Genomic DNA, 15738 nt, shown 5'->3' with positions numbered 1-15738 from the left:
ATTTTTTATGAAGTTGAACTGGTAGGAGCTGATCTGGTGTGCAGTCATGCTGTAAGATCACCTATAAAGTCATCATGGCTCTTCTGTACAAAGGCTCGTAAAGGGTGGGTAATGTCATCCTAACAAAGAAAGTAATAAATTACAACTGTCGGAAAAACTCAGGGATGGGTAAGAAAGCAATCTGTCTAAATTATGGCTGAATCTCAAAGGTAAATTTCCCAATGCAAAAAAATTCCAGTCTCGCAATCACCACTTCATAATGCATATCAGACTAGGCCAACAGGATTTACAAATCCAATGTTTTAAGTGCAGGGAAGAAGGATTGTAAATGTTTTAACTGCAATCTATGAGCTTGTCAGCCATGTATGAGAAAGCAGCAAAACCAGGTGGGTGGTCACTCATGAGGTATTAACAGATGTTTTTCTTAGAGTAGTATTACAGTAAAAATACAGAGAGCACTGAGGAAATTACAGTTGCAGTGGGATTAGATACAGGTTTGTGATTAAACATAGAGTAACCTTAATTTCTCAACATTTCCAGCAACAAATATTTTTTCTTTTTCCATTCTAGATGCGAATAGCAGTGGGAAATTAGTGGGAGACCTCTGGAGTTTCCTGAAGACTTCTCTTTAAAAAACAAAAATGTTGATTTGTGTGTGTCTGTGCATGTACTGATTTTAAAGCAGCTTTATTCCTTCTGATAGTTAACACATATTACACTTATCCTAAATAAACCTGGACAGCAATATTGTTCAATGTAAAGATGTCTTCATAAAAACTGTTATAGAAATGTAAATTCACTTGATATTATGGTATGGAGATTTTATCATCAGCCTGTTCCAAAGATTTATTTTCCTCCTTATTAATTTACTCCAGCTTGCCTTTCACCCCCACCCCCCCCTTATTCCTCCATGATTCCTCCTTCTCAGAATTAAGATGACTAGATATGATTCTTTCACCTGCCCAGTTCCCAGTCTCTAGAGGCTGCTGGACCAGGCTTCTCACCAGGCGCACACTGGGCAGGCAGTGTGCAGAACAATGGCACCGTCCCTCAAATGGGACCAGTAAGTGACTTGAAATATTTTCATGGTTGGGCCTTGATGGGCTACTTTTGGCAAACTGCCAATGTTGAAAAGGAGCTTGGCATTTGGGGGGTGTTGGAAATCCCACAGTTTCTTTCTGCAGCTGAGTTAGAAAAGGGACGCTGAAGAAGGCAATCCTGCGAAGTTGGGGGGTGGGTGGTGGGAAGAGGGTAATGCAGTATAAACAACTGGTAGCAGCTGGGAAAATAATTGTGTGGCCACAGATTTTTAATGGCCTTTGCATGAGTGTCCTGTAGTAATCCCTTTGAGGTTGTTTCACATGGTCAGTGTTCAGTTCCCCTGTGCAGGGTTTGCCAAAATTACATCGGGATCTACATATGGCGAAGGACTCTGGCTTGCATATTTAAGTAGGTGGCAGCCTGTTTCAGGTGAGATCTTTGCTCACTTGTTTCCTGGCCCGTTCCAAATTGCAGCAGGCCAGATGTCAGCTGCAATTGACCAGTGAGTGGTGATTTTCAGCCTAGTACCACTCGAAAATGGGGATGGAAATCGGCCTCTGCCATTTCTTCAAAGAGTATTGCACAGGGTGCATCGCCTTCCTGCATTGCCCCGTCTTCCTGCATTTTTACTGCATTTAGATTGGAACCCATCATAAAATCTTTGACTCTAACTCCTTTTCCAGGACCTCAAGTTTGTAGAACTCTTTACCGACCTCAACTTGCCTTCCCTCGTACAGTGCACAGACTTTTAAAATCTGAGCTTGGTGTCAGCTGACCTCTTCTTAATTTACTTTTGTTTTTGCTCCTTACTCTTTTCAACTTGGGTCCTGCAACTCAGTTTCCCAGTCTTTAACAAATACAAACTTCCCCCCACTAGACTGCCAACTAATTCCATCTCCTCGACCTAGAGTTGTAGACCCTGGATGCACACTCTTTAGTGGACAGATCATGGTTCTTGATGCAACTTTGACCATCACCTCACTCCCATACCAGATCATTAAGAATCACCAAGACATTTACCATTCGACCACCACATCTAAACTTTGCATGATAATTATATAGGATATTTGTTTAGAAAGAAGAAAAAAGGTATTAAAAAAGCATACTCTTTAACTTTGTCCTATGACTTCAGTTTTAGACACCATTCAATGTCTGCTTATAATGATAAGCTATCAACAACAACTTGCATTTATATAGAACATTTAGTGCAGAAACATGTTCCAAGATGTTTAGTGATTGGATAAAGCTGTTTTCTAGTATAAAATATCGACAAATGTTTTTTCTGGAATTGTTTTTATACCATTTTTAAACTGGAACATTATTGAACTAGATGGGCACTGGGAATTTTATAATCAATTCTGGGTTACTCAAGTGTATAAGTTCTGACCTTCAAGTCTGTCAAAAGTCACTTTTTGGGCTGGATTTAGTGGAGCTGGCAGGACTCCTGGCGCCAGGCCGAAAAAGCGATGGGAACCCCGCCTCAGCCATTTGGAGCCCCCCACTCATGGCTTTATTTAATGGTGCCCAGGCACTTAACTGCCTGGCGCTGGGGTCCCCGTCCCTTTAAAGAAGGGAATCCCCCCTCCAAGAGCTGCTGGCAACTCAGTGGTATCAGGAGCAACACTGGGAGCAGTGGTCGCTGCCTGTACTACAAAAGGCCTTGGAACCAGGCCCAGGCCCAGGGCTGGAGACACGGACCCCACAGGCCGAATGGCCTATTCCTGCTCCTATTTTCTATGTTTCTATGTTTCTATGTTTCAAGTGAGGCAGTGTCGCTGGGGCCAGTCCAGCAGGCCCTGGTGATGGAGGGACGGAGGGAGGGTGGGCGTTAAGTGCAGAAGGAGGGAGGTTCAGTGAGGTGGGTTGTTTTCTTCCAGAGGCCCTCTATGGGCCACATTTTGCCCATGGAGGAGGGCCCCCCACCAAGCCCACAGGGAGGTTGCCTCGTTTTACTCGGAGCAGGTCCTTAAGTGGCTGATATAAGATCTCTCAAGGGCTTCAGTTGGCCTCTGGGCGTGAAGGCTGTCTTCGGCCGACAGGAATGCGATGGGCCCTCTGCCCCCCCACCTCTGACTGCAATTCTATGGGCTCCCCCCCATCTCCTAGCCCGTCTCCAGGGGGCCCATTAAATCCAGCCTCTTGAGTACCTCTGATAGTCTAATAGGTTAGGTGCCACTAGGTGTGATATTAATTTAAATCCACCAAAAGGTCAAGATTCAATTCCCAATCTGTGCTGGGTTCATTGATGGCAGCCAGGGTGGCAATTAGGGTACCACAATTCACTGCTCCTGGATTTGGGGAGGGGTAGAATTCAGCGCGAGCTCCTGACTGCTATCTAGTGACCTCTGCTGGAAAGGCTGTGCATGTTGCTACTAGGTTAAGACAGAATTGGGCTCAGCAGTGCTGCCTCTGTGATCTAATAGCCTGCCAGCACTCAATGAAGGAAGGATACTTGGGTGAGATGCCAGATGACTACTGACAGCTGTGGAGATGGACCCTAGCAATCATTCCGAAATTAAAGGAGGAAAGAAATTCAGATCCAAAACAAAAAGTCACATCATAAGCAGCACTTGAGCTGCAATTATTTTCCCTAAGAATTTGCAATATCGTGTGCTGTAAATTCTGTGTGGTAAATGTTAATAGATCATATGAATGCTAAGAATACTGCTGGAGAGCTGTGTTTTCTGCACTTTTTCTATTGACTAAAGCAGGAAGGGAGGAGGAAGACATGATAGAATAGCTATATTTTGCAGACTCAAGGTATAACATTTTACACCCTAATTCAGTTGCTGGATATAGAGCAACATCCTCTGTGGGAAAGAGGAAGGTTCCAAATAAAAAAGGTATGCATAATTGACAGACAAAATCTATTGAAGTCTACAGTATAATATGGTTTCGTTTTCAATTGTAGTAAGAGATTAATCAGATCCAAAGAGATAAAGATTAAGAACTTGATGCACTCATTCCTCAAATGTTGAATTGCCCAATCCTTTTAGAATGTCACAACTTACTTAGTTTTTTAAAAGAAATCACAGCAGGGAACAGTTATGATGCTAAACTGTGACTGGTATAGTGCGTATCCCATTTACAAGTTGCAAATTGCCTCACCACAAAATGTTTGAAAATCAGACTCACAGACTCCAGTGTAAATACAGTTGGAAAGGAAAGGAACTGGGAAGCATAAGATTGATAAAAACGATTATCTATAATTTCACTAAGTATGAGTTACCAATATGAGGCCGGAATTCAAATACTGAGGGATATTGCTATGCTGCTTTACATAGTACAGACTATTGTACTTAAGCATATAGTTACCAAGTGTATATCCTCCCTAAGTGTATGGTATTTGGAAAACCAAGATTTCCTAATCATCTCTAAGGAATCCTTTTGTTCCTCTTATTGATCTAAGAGTTGATTTAAAAGTCATTCTTCCTCTGGTCTTGATTTTTTTAAAACTATATTTTACAAGTTATATTTTACACATGCACACACAAGCAAATGTATACATATACAGCCATGAAACAATGTACGTCCAACAAAATCAAAAAAAGGACAGGCTGCTACCAAGTCCTTGGCAAAGCCTCTATTGCCCTGGCTGATTTGGAGATGTGCAAGACTGTCTTGCCCTATCATTTAATCATCCATCTCCTTGCCTCCACTCTTGGCAGAACTCTTCCTCTCCTTTGCAACCCCCCTACCTCAACCAGATGGTCTGTTTAAGATCAAGCATTTATTGTACATGGAATCCTGAGGATAAACCTGTATCCTACTGCTCTCAGGCACAGCATGCTAGCACATCAACATGCTGAGCCAGTGGGTTGCCTTTTCTTTAAAGTGTGTGGTTCTGTAGTTTTCTCTTTTTGCCTTCAAATGCTGATCTGCTTTTATCTAATTGTGTTTCAGCTATTTTAATTTGTCCTTTGTTAAAAATATGAAAACAACGTAAGTTGAAATAAATTAACTTCTGTACTACAACATATGTATGTTAAAACTGGACTCCTGATAGGTTTATTAAAAACCGTGGGAAATCAGTGGAAAACCTAACAGGAGTGTAATGTTATGAAAATGGCCCCAGGTCCTGTTAAGTACACTAAGACCTAGAGGATGACTTTAAACAATACCAGATTTAGACCACATCACATGATATCATGAGAGACTGCATATAAATGACCTCATGAAAATATCAAAATATCAAATTTGAACTTAGAAACGCTAATAGTAAAATTGGAGAAACTGATTAAGTGAACAGCAGATGAGCAGTTGAATGTGTAAGATGTAAATGAAGCACTGCATTGAGGTGTCCAGCTCTCACCTGTTTGAATATGGAAAAGCATTCAATGCATGATATCACTGTTGTTTGTGAGTTATGAAAGCCAGGTCATGAGTTATATAGTGAACATTTACAGGGAATGCATTAGAATCCCTAGCCTCATTGTTCCGCATTCCCTATAAAATATTTCAAATCTTCCAATGTCAGATTTTCTTTCTGTAGCAGATTATAGAAGCGCATAGCTCCGTCAAGTTGTAGCAACACAACCTGGTTGAAATTGCCTAACTCTATACTGACTGTAGATCAAATCTGTGATCTTCCTGATCTGTATGCCTCAGTCCCATTCCACACTTTGCATTTACTCATGGAACTGGCTTTTATAGTTCAATTTTATTTTTGTTTGTTTACCAAGCATGGGAAAGAGTCCTATGTGACACAAAGTATTATAATGGCATTAATGCATTATGCAGGATAGATAGAATGTCCAAGGAATCCTTGACTGAGTTCAGGCCTCAGGCTTAACTTGGGCAGTCAAATTTCAACACTTATGTCAGATGTGATTGAGTCTATTCAATTTACAACATCACAATACAAGTTAAAATGACACTAGAGAGTTAAGGATAAAGGAATGTTAAGGTTGTTATGAAAGGGTCAAGTGTTCTACTCTGTTCAAGGCACTCATAACATTCCTTTACCTCTGACCTACAGACACATTTTCCTGTGTGTCACTATTTCAGACTCCTCCACAATGCAGTGCATCATTTTCACTAAATCCGTCACCTTCCACTAGTAAAGATGTTATTCAAACTCTTTCTCAATAATACTGAATGACCTTGATTTTATTTCAGCTCATAAAATAATGTTAGCACTTGGAAAGATCATTATTCATCAGTATAGCTTGTTAGAATTTTAGCTAGTAGCTGAGGGATTTGCATGTATGTTTTCTTTGTCCCAGCCGTAATTTGAAATTCAGTATTAACAAAGTGCTCTCTTCCTAAATGACGACTTTAGATTGTTTACAATTCTGACAGAATCAACATGAATCCAAGAAACATTGCCCCTAGGAGTACCTGAATTTAGCATAAGTGAAATACATCAAATATGAAATTGCCAATGGACTCAAAGATTCAGCTGAAATAATAATGCAGTAAATCCAGATAGATGTTAAGGGATAGTGATTAAAGGTTAAATACAAAATTGCTAAAAATATAAAGAAACATTGTTTAACTTTCTACAAGTCAGCTCTTGTACATTGCAGATATATGCTAAGAAGCCAATTAAGCGAATATTTTGCGTTTACACAACTTTCTTTACTCCTAAATGACAATACCATACATTAGTATGTTCTTAGTATTAGACAAGCTGGTGCTGAAATTGCTTGGGACACGATCCTGGCAGTTAGACTGGAATCACACCTATCGATAACCTCTAGCGTTGACCCCACCAGGTTGCTGTGTAAGGGTGACAGCCTTTAATGGTAACTTACTTTTCTTTGTGGTCCAGACTGCTTCGCTGTCCTGGATCCCACCACTGGGGTTCACATCCATGTATCTGAATGAAGGACAACTTTCCTCAGCTCACTGGGCTTACCAGCCTTCACAGGGATGCTGGGACCTGACTAACCCACTGTAGTGGGAAATCTGGCATAGGAAGTCCTATGCACCGGACTTTTCCTTTTCCGTCTCATGACATTTGCTTGATAAGTGGCTGGTGGGTTTCCTGCCCCTTAGAAGGCAAGTTGGGGACTTCTAGAACTGACAAAGACCTGTTATAATTGGGCTTTTCCCCATCGGAGCCAGGGATCAGATCCCTGCAGTCGGGAACGGAACCTGCCCCATTGGGGTCGAATCTTCCCTGGCTCAGGGATTAGATTCCCCCCTCAACATGTTCTCAGTCGCAACTGCAGGCTCCTTACTTAGACCTGCGGCCTGCTCTCTGCCTGACTGGAAGCCAAGCCTGTCAATCAGGCTGATGCCTGGGAGGAGGAACTGTAGGACTGACCCAGCCTCCGTCCCCCTGCTGATGCAACAGGCCCCCTTCAGGGTCAAGGTCTATATTATAAATTACAAAAAATACAATTGTGTTGTGTAAGTTATGGGCTGTAACAGATTAGAAACCAAATGATTATTTTATATGCAGGTATTTGTCAAATAACAGGGTACAAAGGTGTGATTTTTACTCTTGGCATATCTACTGTTTTTATAATTAGCAATAATCTAAACCCCAACCCTAAATGTGAAGCCTTAGGTATATCAAGGCCTACTCTTGTTAAGAAAATGTTTAAGCAGCCCTGACTCATTTTCATGAATGAAAATTGGCGATGTTAAATCAAAAAAATGATTCCGATTATAGCAATTGTCAACATTAGAGGTTTTAGAACTGACTTGTATGACATTCACACTGCAAATAATAAATCTAACCCTAAGTTGTGGACTACCCTTAATCATTATAACATATGATTCACTGTGTGACAATGGTCTATATAAAGTGTTATTATAGCTATCATAGTTGCAATGGTTTCTGTGTTATGTCTCAAAATTTCAGGGGTTCCTGCCAATAGCTAATTGAATCCTTTCCAAAAACAGTAAGTACCACTGCAGTATGTCCTGTATATTACATATTATTATGCAATACATTTCTTTATACATAACAATTATTAAAATGTCACAATGCCCTTCGCAGTAAATGCCGGGGCATGTTTCAAAAAAAGTACTAACTAGAGCAGTTGATGTTTTATGGCTTAAAGTTGTCACTGTTAAAGAAACAAATGGAATTAAATAATTACATAACATGAAAGTGGGTAACACTTTCCTTACCTTTATAGATTTCAACATTTCTAATAAAAGACAGTAACCTGGTCTGGAATTTTGCTACTTAAATAGACATTATTTTTCTGAATTGGTTAATCACTCTTTTGAGAATATTAAACTGTCAGCTGTCAGTTTATTACAGAAACCTGTACAGGACCAAACACAAAAAAAAATTTAAAACATTTAGCATCACAAAGGAATTACCTTTGTTTATTAAATGTGTTCAGAATGGGTGGTTGGGAGTCACAAGACTATTTTACATCTCTGGCCACTTTTATTCCCATTAATCGAGAGAGATGGAAAACAAGCTGCCAATTTGCTATTACCAATTTTACATTCTTGCACAAAGTCAAAATCTACCTCATAGATGTCTCCTGGTGCTCCGATCAACATTCCTCCCACAACCAACATCCCTAAAAAAAGATTAGCAGCCATTCATCTCATTTGCTTTTTGTTGGAACTTGTACAAATTGGTTGTGACATTTGCCTATGAAACAACTGTAACTGTACTTGAAAAGTAATTCATTGGTTGTGAAATGCTTTGGACATGCTGAGGATATATATGCACAGACGTATATTTACAATGATGCGGCACACAGTTGAATCAGGGAAGAATTGTCTTCTCTTATCAAACAGTTGTCTGTCTTTAATGAAGTACAAAGTGGAGACTGGACTCAGGCCATTTGTGAGAACACAAACAGGTTCTTTGATCTGCAAATAAGCCAGCATGCAGAAACTTTGCCCTAGGTACTAACATAAGAATATTTTGGTCAATGTATTAATACAACTGCAAAGTCTGGGGAAGGTGTGACCAGCTGCATGTCAAATGATTCTAGGTATGAGGGAAAAAAGACTTACATTTATCTAATGCTTTTCACGACCTCAGGAGGTCCCAAAGTACTTTACAGACAATAAAGTATTTTTCAAGTGTAGTTACTGTTATAATGTAAGAAATGCAGCAACTAATTTAGGCACAGCAAGGTTCCATAAACAGCAGTGTGATAATAACCAGACACTCTGTTTTAATAATGTTGGTTGAGGCATAAATGTGGAGCAGGACACTGGGGAGAACTCCCATAATCTTTTTTGACATAGTGCCATTGGATCTTTTAAGTTCATCTGAGAAGGCAGTGCAGCATTCCCTCAGTACTGTATCAGAGTGCCTGAGATGTATCAGTATGATTGATTGGCAACTTAGTAGTGAGAGGCCTTTTGAAACTGACATTTAGATTCCATGAGGGACCTAAATGCAAGCATTACTTTGGGAAGATTACAAAGGATTGTTTCTGCAAAATTCTTGAAATACTGTATAAGAAGTATGTTCTGAAGAAAATATTTTAACCCATTAACTCAGTTTATTTTTATTCCTTTCTGAATATTTGTACTATCACTAACTTGTTGTGCCTATCTGCTTCTGTGTAATTATCATACTTGTAGTTGAATCTTACCATTACTCTTAACTTGAATGTAATCATCTGACAATGTGGTATTTACTGACTTTGAGAGTAGACAGGAGACTGTGATGGACATCTCACCTGGTTAAGGGGTAACTGTTGGTCCTGTGGATGCTATCACATTACTGGCTCACATAAGGCATAGGCTTTGATTCAAGAGAGATTCAGACTGCCTTTGGAGTAAAAGGTATTGGAAGAAGGCATGAATAATATATAGTGTGTCAATATTTGTAAATAATATCATTTTCAAGGTCAATACTTCGATCAAATTCTTACAAAATAATAATGTTCTTTGAACCTGTTATAATCATAATAGTTAAAATTTTGCAGTTTGCTTTATTACTCATGCCGCTTTCCTAGTCATTAGTTATATCAACTACTCTAAGTGCTTCTCATAGAAATACAATCAATCACAGATAATAGGCACATTCATTACAGTGTTGCAGTAAAATGTCTGCTAAAATCTCCCTATTGTCACTCACCTTCATTCAGACCTGATATTTACTATTTCTAAATCATCGTATTCAATATATAAAGTGCTTTATATTGTATGAAAGAACACTTGAAAAGAGGAGAAACTTGTACCATGAAAAATGGTTACTTGATAAATCAAAGTATATTGCAGACAATACTTTGCAAAATCTAGAGAACTTTACATCTTGATAACCAGACTACTTCTGCTTACTAAGTAAGGACAAATAAATGGAAAATGGGAAGCCTGAACACAACAAGCCAGAGAGATCTTAGTATAGGAAGTAAGATCACACCATTAGAAATTATGACTGGGAATTTCCTCAGAGATTTTCCCAATTTGTGGAAGATTAATGGAAGCCCTAGATACACTGTTTAATCGGGACCTCCTCCATTCTTAAGCTTAATCTTAAGTCAATTTCAAAGCTATAGTGACCAATTGGAAAATCCCTGAGGAAATTCCTGGTGTATATCATCTAAGGGCTTCTTAGCTGGCCATGATGAATGCCAAAAAAAGGCAAAATGTTTCCCTTTTCTGTTGCTGGCAGAACATGTAGAAGTGAAAATAAAATTATAGTGAATACTAGAAATCTGAAATAAAGATAGAAAATGCTGCCACTGCACGGAGTTTGATCAGCATCTGAAAAAGGTAATTAGTTTAATATTTTAGGTATTATACTTAATCAGAATCTTTCATATTAAAACATGGTATTAAAATTTAGCATTTAACACATACTTTTAGGTATTTTTGTCATTTCTACCTATCAATGTCAGTTTGCAGTAGGTTTGCTGCAATTTTAAGGATTTAAATGTTTGCTCCTTACAGATTTCTGAATATTTCTTATAAACAATGCTTAATATAATTAAAATAAAACATCAATTACTCTGAGAAATTATTTTTGTATGTAAGAAAGGATTCATACCAAAATAAATTGATAAGGTTCAAGTGATTGAATGTTTGAATGTAGCTGAGAAATAAATGAGAATGATAAAAGCAAAGTAAGTGGGTAGTGAAACGTGATTTCATTTTTCCAAAAGGTCAAAATTAGTATACACTAGCATAAATCAAATTACAGGTTGTCATAGTCAAGGACACAAGAGATGAGTGGTTTAGAATCTTGACTTACTGAGCATCATATCATTCTGTGGCAAAAGATAACAGGTACTTTTTTTCATCACTTGTCAGTGGACACTTGAAAGCACTGTACAGTGTTTGGTTTGAACCTGTAATTAATTCATGATGGCCTGGGGACTTAAGTGGCAGAGAGCCGGACTTCCAAGGAAAGGGTTGCAAGTTTAATCGAGACCCTGACAGATATGCAAGCTTGCCTGAATTCATTGGGTCTCTTGACACTTAAGATGTGTGGCACCAGTACCTACTATTACTGTTAGGGGAGGTCTTGTCTAACAGATGGCTACTTCCTGATGATCCCACTTGGAAAACTATTGAATTGCATTTTAAAAAGTCTAGACTATTGAATCCATTTAACATAATCAGGGGTAACTCACCTCCTCTGACTCCTCAATGCCTGTCCACAAGACACAAGTCAGGAGTGTGATGGAATACTATCCACTTGCCTGGATTGGTGCAGCTCCAACAACTCTCAAGAAGCTCAACATCATCTAGGAAAAAGCAACCCGCTTGATCGGCAGCCCATCCACCACCTTAAACATTCACTCCCTCCACCACTGGTGGACAGTGGCAGCAGTGTGTACCATATACAAGATGCACTGCAGTAACTTACCGTGCCTCCTTCGACAGCACCATCCAAATCTGCAAATTCTACCACCTGGAAGGACAAGGGCAGCAGACACATAGGAACACCATCACCTGCAAGTTCCCCTCCAAGCCACACATCATCCTGACATGGAACTATATCATGATTCCTTCATTCCTTCACTGTGGCTGGGTCAAAATCCTGGAACTCCCTCTCTAACAGCACTGTGGGTGCATCTACATCCTAAGGACTGCAGCAGTTCAAGAAGGCAACTCACCACCACCTTCTCAAGAGCAATTAGGGATGGGCAACAAATGCTGGCCAAGCCAATGGTGTTCACATCCCATGAAAGAATTAAAAAATAATTGGAGGCAACAATTCAGAGGCTTAAGAAAGAGGAACTTCCTGCATTTGAGTCAACAATTGATAAAGAGCACTTAAGTTAACCTCAATACAAATGAGTAATAAAATCAAGAATGCCTTCAACCAGCATAGTAAACTATAGATATTGCATGCACCATAAGTGGGACAACTCCACAAGGATCAAGATATGGTGAGGGAAAAATCATAAACTGGTGAGAATCTCAACTTCATTAAGTAAGTCAGAGCACAAACTAACTGACTCCTTGCTCCACCTCTGGAACTTATGAACCAACAAAAAGGGGAATTAAGGATGAACCATCAAATTATGGACCTGCAAGGCTTTATTTTGTTGAAACTGCAATGAGAGATGGTATAAGTGATCATCATGAGGGACAGAGTTTAATTAGAGACAGTATAGATTCAGGACTGACAGATCATGTTGAAACAATTTATTGAGTTCTTTGAGGAGGTTATAAACCTCATGGATGAGGCTAGTACTTTGGTGGTAGTTTGTTTTTAATGGTGCATCATAGGGATTGGCTTGAGAGCTACTATTGTTTTTATAAATGTTTCGGTGGGTGAAGGATTTGTCAAGGTATCTAAATTTGCCAATGACACCATAAAGAAAGAAGCGGTAAATAATGATGACCATTGTGCACAAATCAGGTTTGATGTTAATTGGCTTGCTGATTCGTGATCAGCATGTTTTGTGCTGCTGGCATTGACCACTTTCGCTCTCCATTGTTTCAAATTAAAGACAGCAAAAGAAAAGGAAAAATTCATCTAACTGTTTTTATGTAAAAGGAAATGGGGAGGGAGTGAGGAAGCACGGTAGCAGGGTTGCGAACCCAGAAATCCTGGGGATGCAGAGGTCCTGCTGAATTTAAAGGGAGGTTTTTTTATTCCATTTCCCACCTGGGAGCCAGCCACATTGACAGGCTGGGTGGCTGTCAGGGTAAGCCAGCAGTAGAAGGCAGCAACTTGGGATCATTGGGGACGGCAATTGGGAGGGAGAGTGGCAAAAATCAGGGAATGGTCGGAGAGGTTGGAGAATAGCAATCGGGAGGGAGGAAGGCAAAGATCAGGGGTTGGGCTGGGTCGGGCAATCAGGGCAGAAAGTTTACTTTAGTGGTCAGGGGGAATACTCCAGCTCCTTCTGGCTCACAAAGAATGCTCTATAAAGCACTTACTTCTGCAGCCAGAAGCTCCCATCTCCATTTTTCTGCCGGGTTTCTCAAGCCCTGGAAAACGCAGCTGGCCAATATTAAATTTAAATCAGGCTCCCATTTTCACTGTGGGAGCTTGATTTAGATGTGTTAATGAAGTAGCCTGATTCTCCATAGCAGGGCACAGATGTATCACACAACCTGCTGCTGTAAAAATGGTGATAGGCGTGTACATGGTTTACATATTTGCCCGAAACTTGCTGGTCTTCCAGCGCAAAGAGTTGTCCACCACCGAATGTTGCAGACTGGCATATTCCAAGGTCCAGGACTACGTGCTGAGGGACGCACTAAAGCTTGGGGCAGCCGCAGCAAAGGCTCAATGGGGAAAGACCACAGTGTAAGGTCCCCCCACCAAGCTGAACTGAGGGGCTGGATCCATGGGAAACCCCTCGAACTGTATCGGGAAAATTTTGTGTGCTGTAAATGTAAAAATGTATATGGCATGACAATGAAATGGAAGGGTTGTGAGGCAACTCATGATTGTATAGAAGGAAACCTTTGCACTGTTTGTATTTTTTGACTTGATGCTGTTTTAAACTGTTTGGGAATGTCATTTTTACAGATTTTTATGAATAAAGTATATTTTGGAAATAAAAAAAAGTGTACACGGTTTACATATTTAAACCCATCCCTCAACCCTCTCCCGCCTGTTGTGAGGGGAGGTGGGGTGGTTAATATCAACCTCTATGTCTAGGTTCAAAAAGGGACTGAGCAAGTTCCTGTTGGGAAATGGGATTCATGGCTATTAGATTTAGTATTGCATCTAGGTAATTTCATAGAAAGTTGGAATGATAAATTAAATGCACCAATTGTCTACTTCTACCTGAAAATGACTCAATAAATTAAAAGGCCAAATATTCATTGTTTTAGAATTAAATATCACAATTAAAAAGCACAAGCGAAATCAAGTAACTGTGATAATAAATAGAATACATAGCAGTGACTTTATGGATTATGAAAAAATAGGGAAAATAAATTGCACCCTAAACCTAACCTAGTGGTTTATATTTGATAATCAGCATCCATAGCTCTCATGAGCTGTGTGGGCTAATGTCACTTCATTTGTTTTTCATAATCCTTTCGTCCTATTGCATCTCCTCAATTTGCATCGTACATCCTGAAGCACATTTTATCTGCAACTAAATAATTTTGTTCACTGGTGATGGATAATAATGGGTATCGACAGACTTCTAATGTTAGAATTGCATGGCATTCTCATGCCTCGCACAGAAAAAATGTGTTTCGAGGGCCTTTGTTTTGAAATTCATATGAAAGTATTTATATAATGAATCACAGGTATTAACACAATGAATCACAAACATCCAGTGTTATTTATGTTCATTTATTAAATGTGAATTTTCCCTGCTTTACTCTAGAGGTCCTCCGCAATTTGAGCTTCAACCTTTCATATGTGACACTTTTCTATAGAAACTTATTATTTCATAATTATAACCTTTCAATGTTCGTGAGGAGAGTACAAAAACATCCTATTCATGCTTGCATTGTTCTGTTTATTGGAAGAATAAATTTAAAAAAAATTTCTAGCCAAAATACAACCTCAGAGTCTCAGCACAGACTAAATGTTAGGTGAGAAAAAAGTGGAACACTATGGCCCCACTTTGCATTGCTTGAGTTTAACCAGTAATTCTATAAATATCTTTAGCAGACACAGTTCATTGGAATTAACACACGCATGAGTGTCTGGACACCAATCCTGGGAAAAATCTAGGTGTTCATCAAATGACACGTGAAAGTGTCTCTTAAAGAACTCACCTCAGTGAATACACACATGCCACAATGAGTAACACTGTCTCCTGTGTACATACCACAGAGCTGAGAGGTAATTCTCAATGTCTGCCCTGTCAGCTAGTGTAAACAACACTTGATGAATGGGACTCAAGGTGTTCAGTCACCTGAAGCAGCTGTTTGATGTACTTTACACACAGTTGCTGGCCTGTGTTTTCACAGCTGTGGGAACCCTTTAAAGCTTTCTCTCTATGCTATTGACAGGGTTCTCAGCTCAAAACCCTGTCACCATCAGCACAGTTTAAAAAGAACAGGAGAAACCATAGAAACTAATTTATAAAATGTATAACAACTGACTCAGTCTTAAACTAATAAATGTCAGTGCTGCAGTGAGGAATTCACGTAGATTGGCAACATTCCCAACATTGTAACCCATTCCCCTCACCTTCTTAATTTGACACAGCAAAATTCTTTGACGTTTACATTAAAAAGAGTTATGCTTTGTGTATTTATGTATTTACAGCAAAAAAACACAAGTTAGGTTTGTTTTAGGAAAGGCCTTTCCCATCTGTGATTGATGTTTCAAATAACAATTATATTTTCAGTACTACAGATAATTCCTTGCAGATGTTTCCAGAT

Source organism: Heterodontus francisci, chromosome 7 (genome assembly GCF_036365525.1).
Source record: "Heterodontus francisci isolate sHetFra1 chromosome 7, sHetFra1.hap1, whole genome shotgun sequence".
Classification (NCBI taxonomy): Eukaryota; Metazoa; Chordata; class Chondrichthyes; order Heterodontiformes; family Heterodontidae; genus Heterodontus; species Heterodontus francisci.
This window is presented reverse-complemented; position numbering follows the sequence as displayed.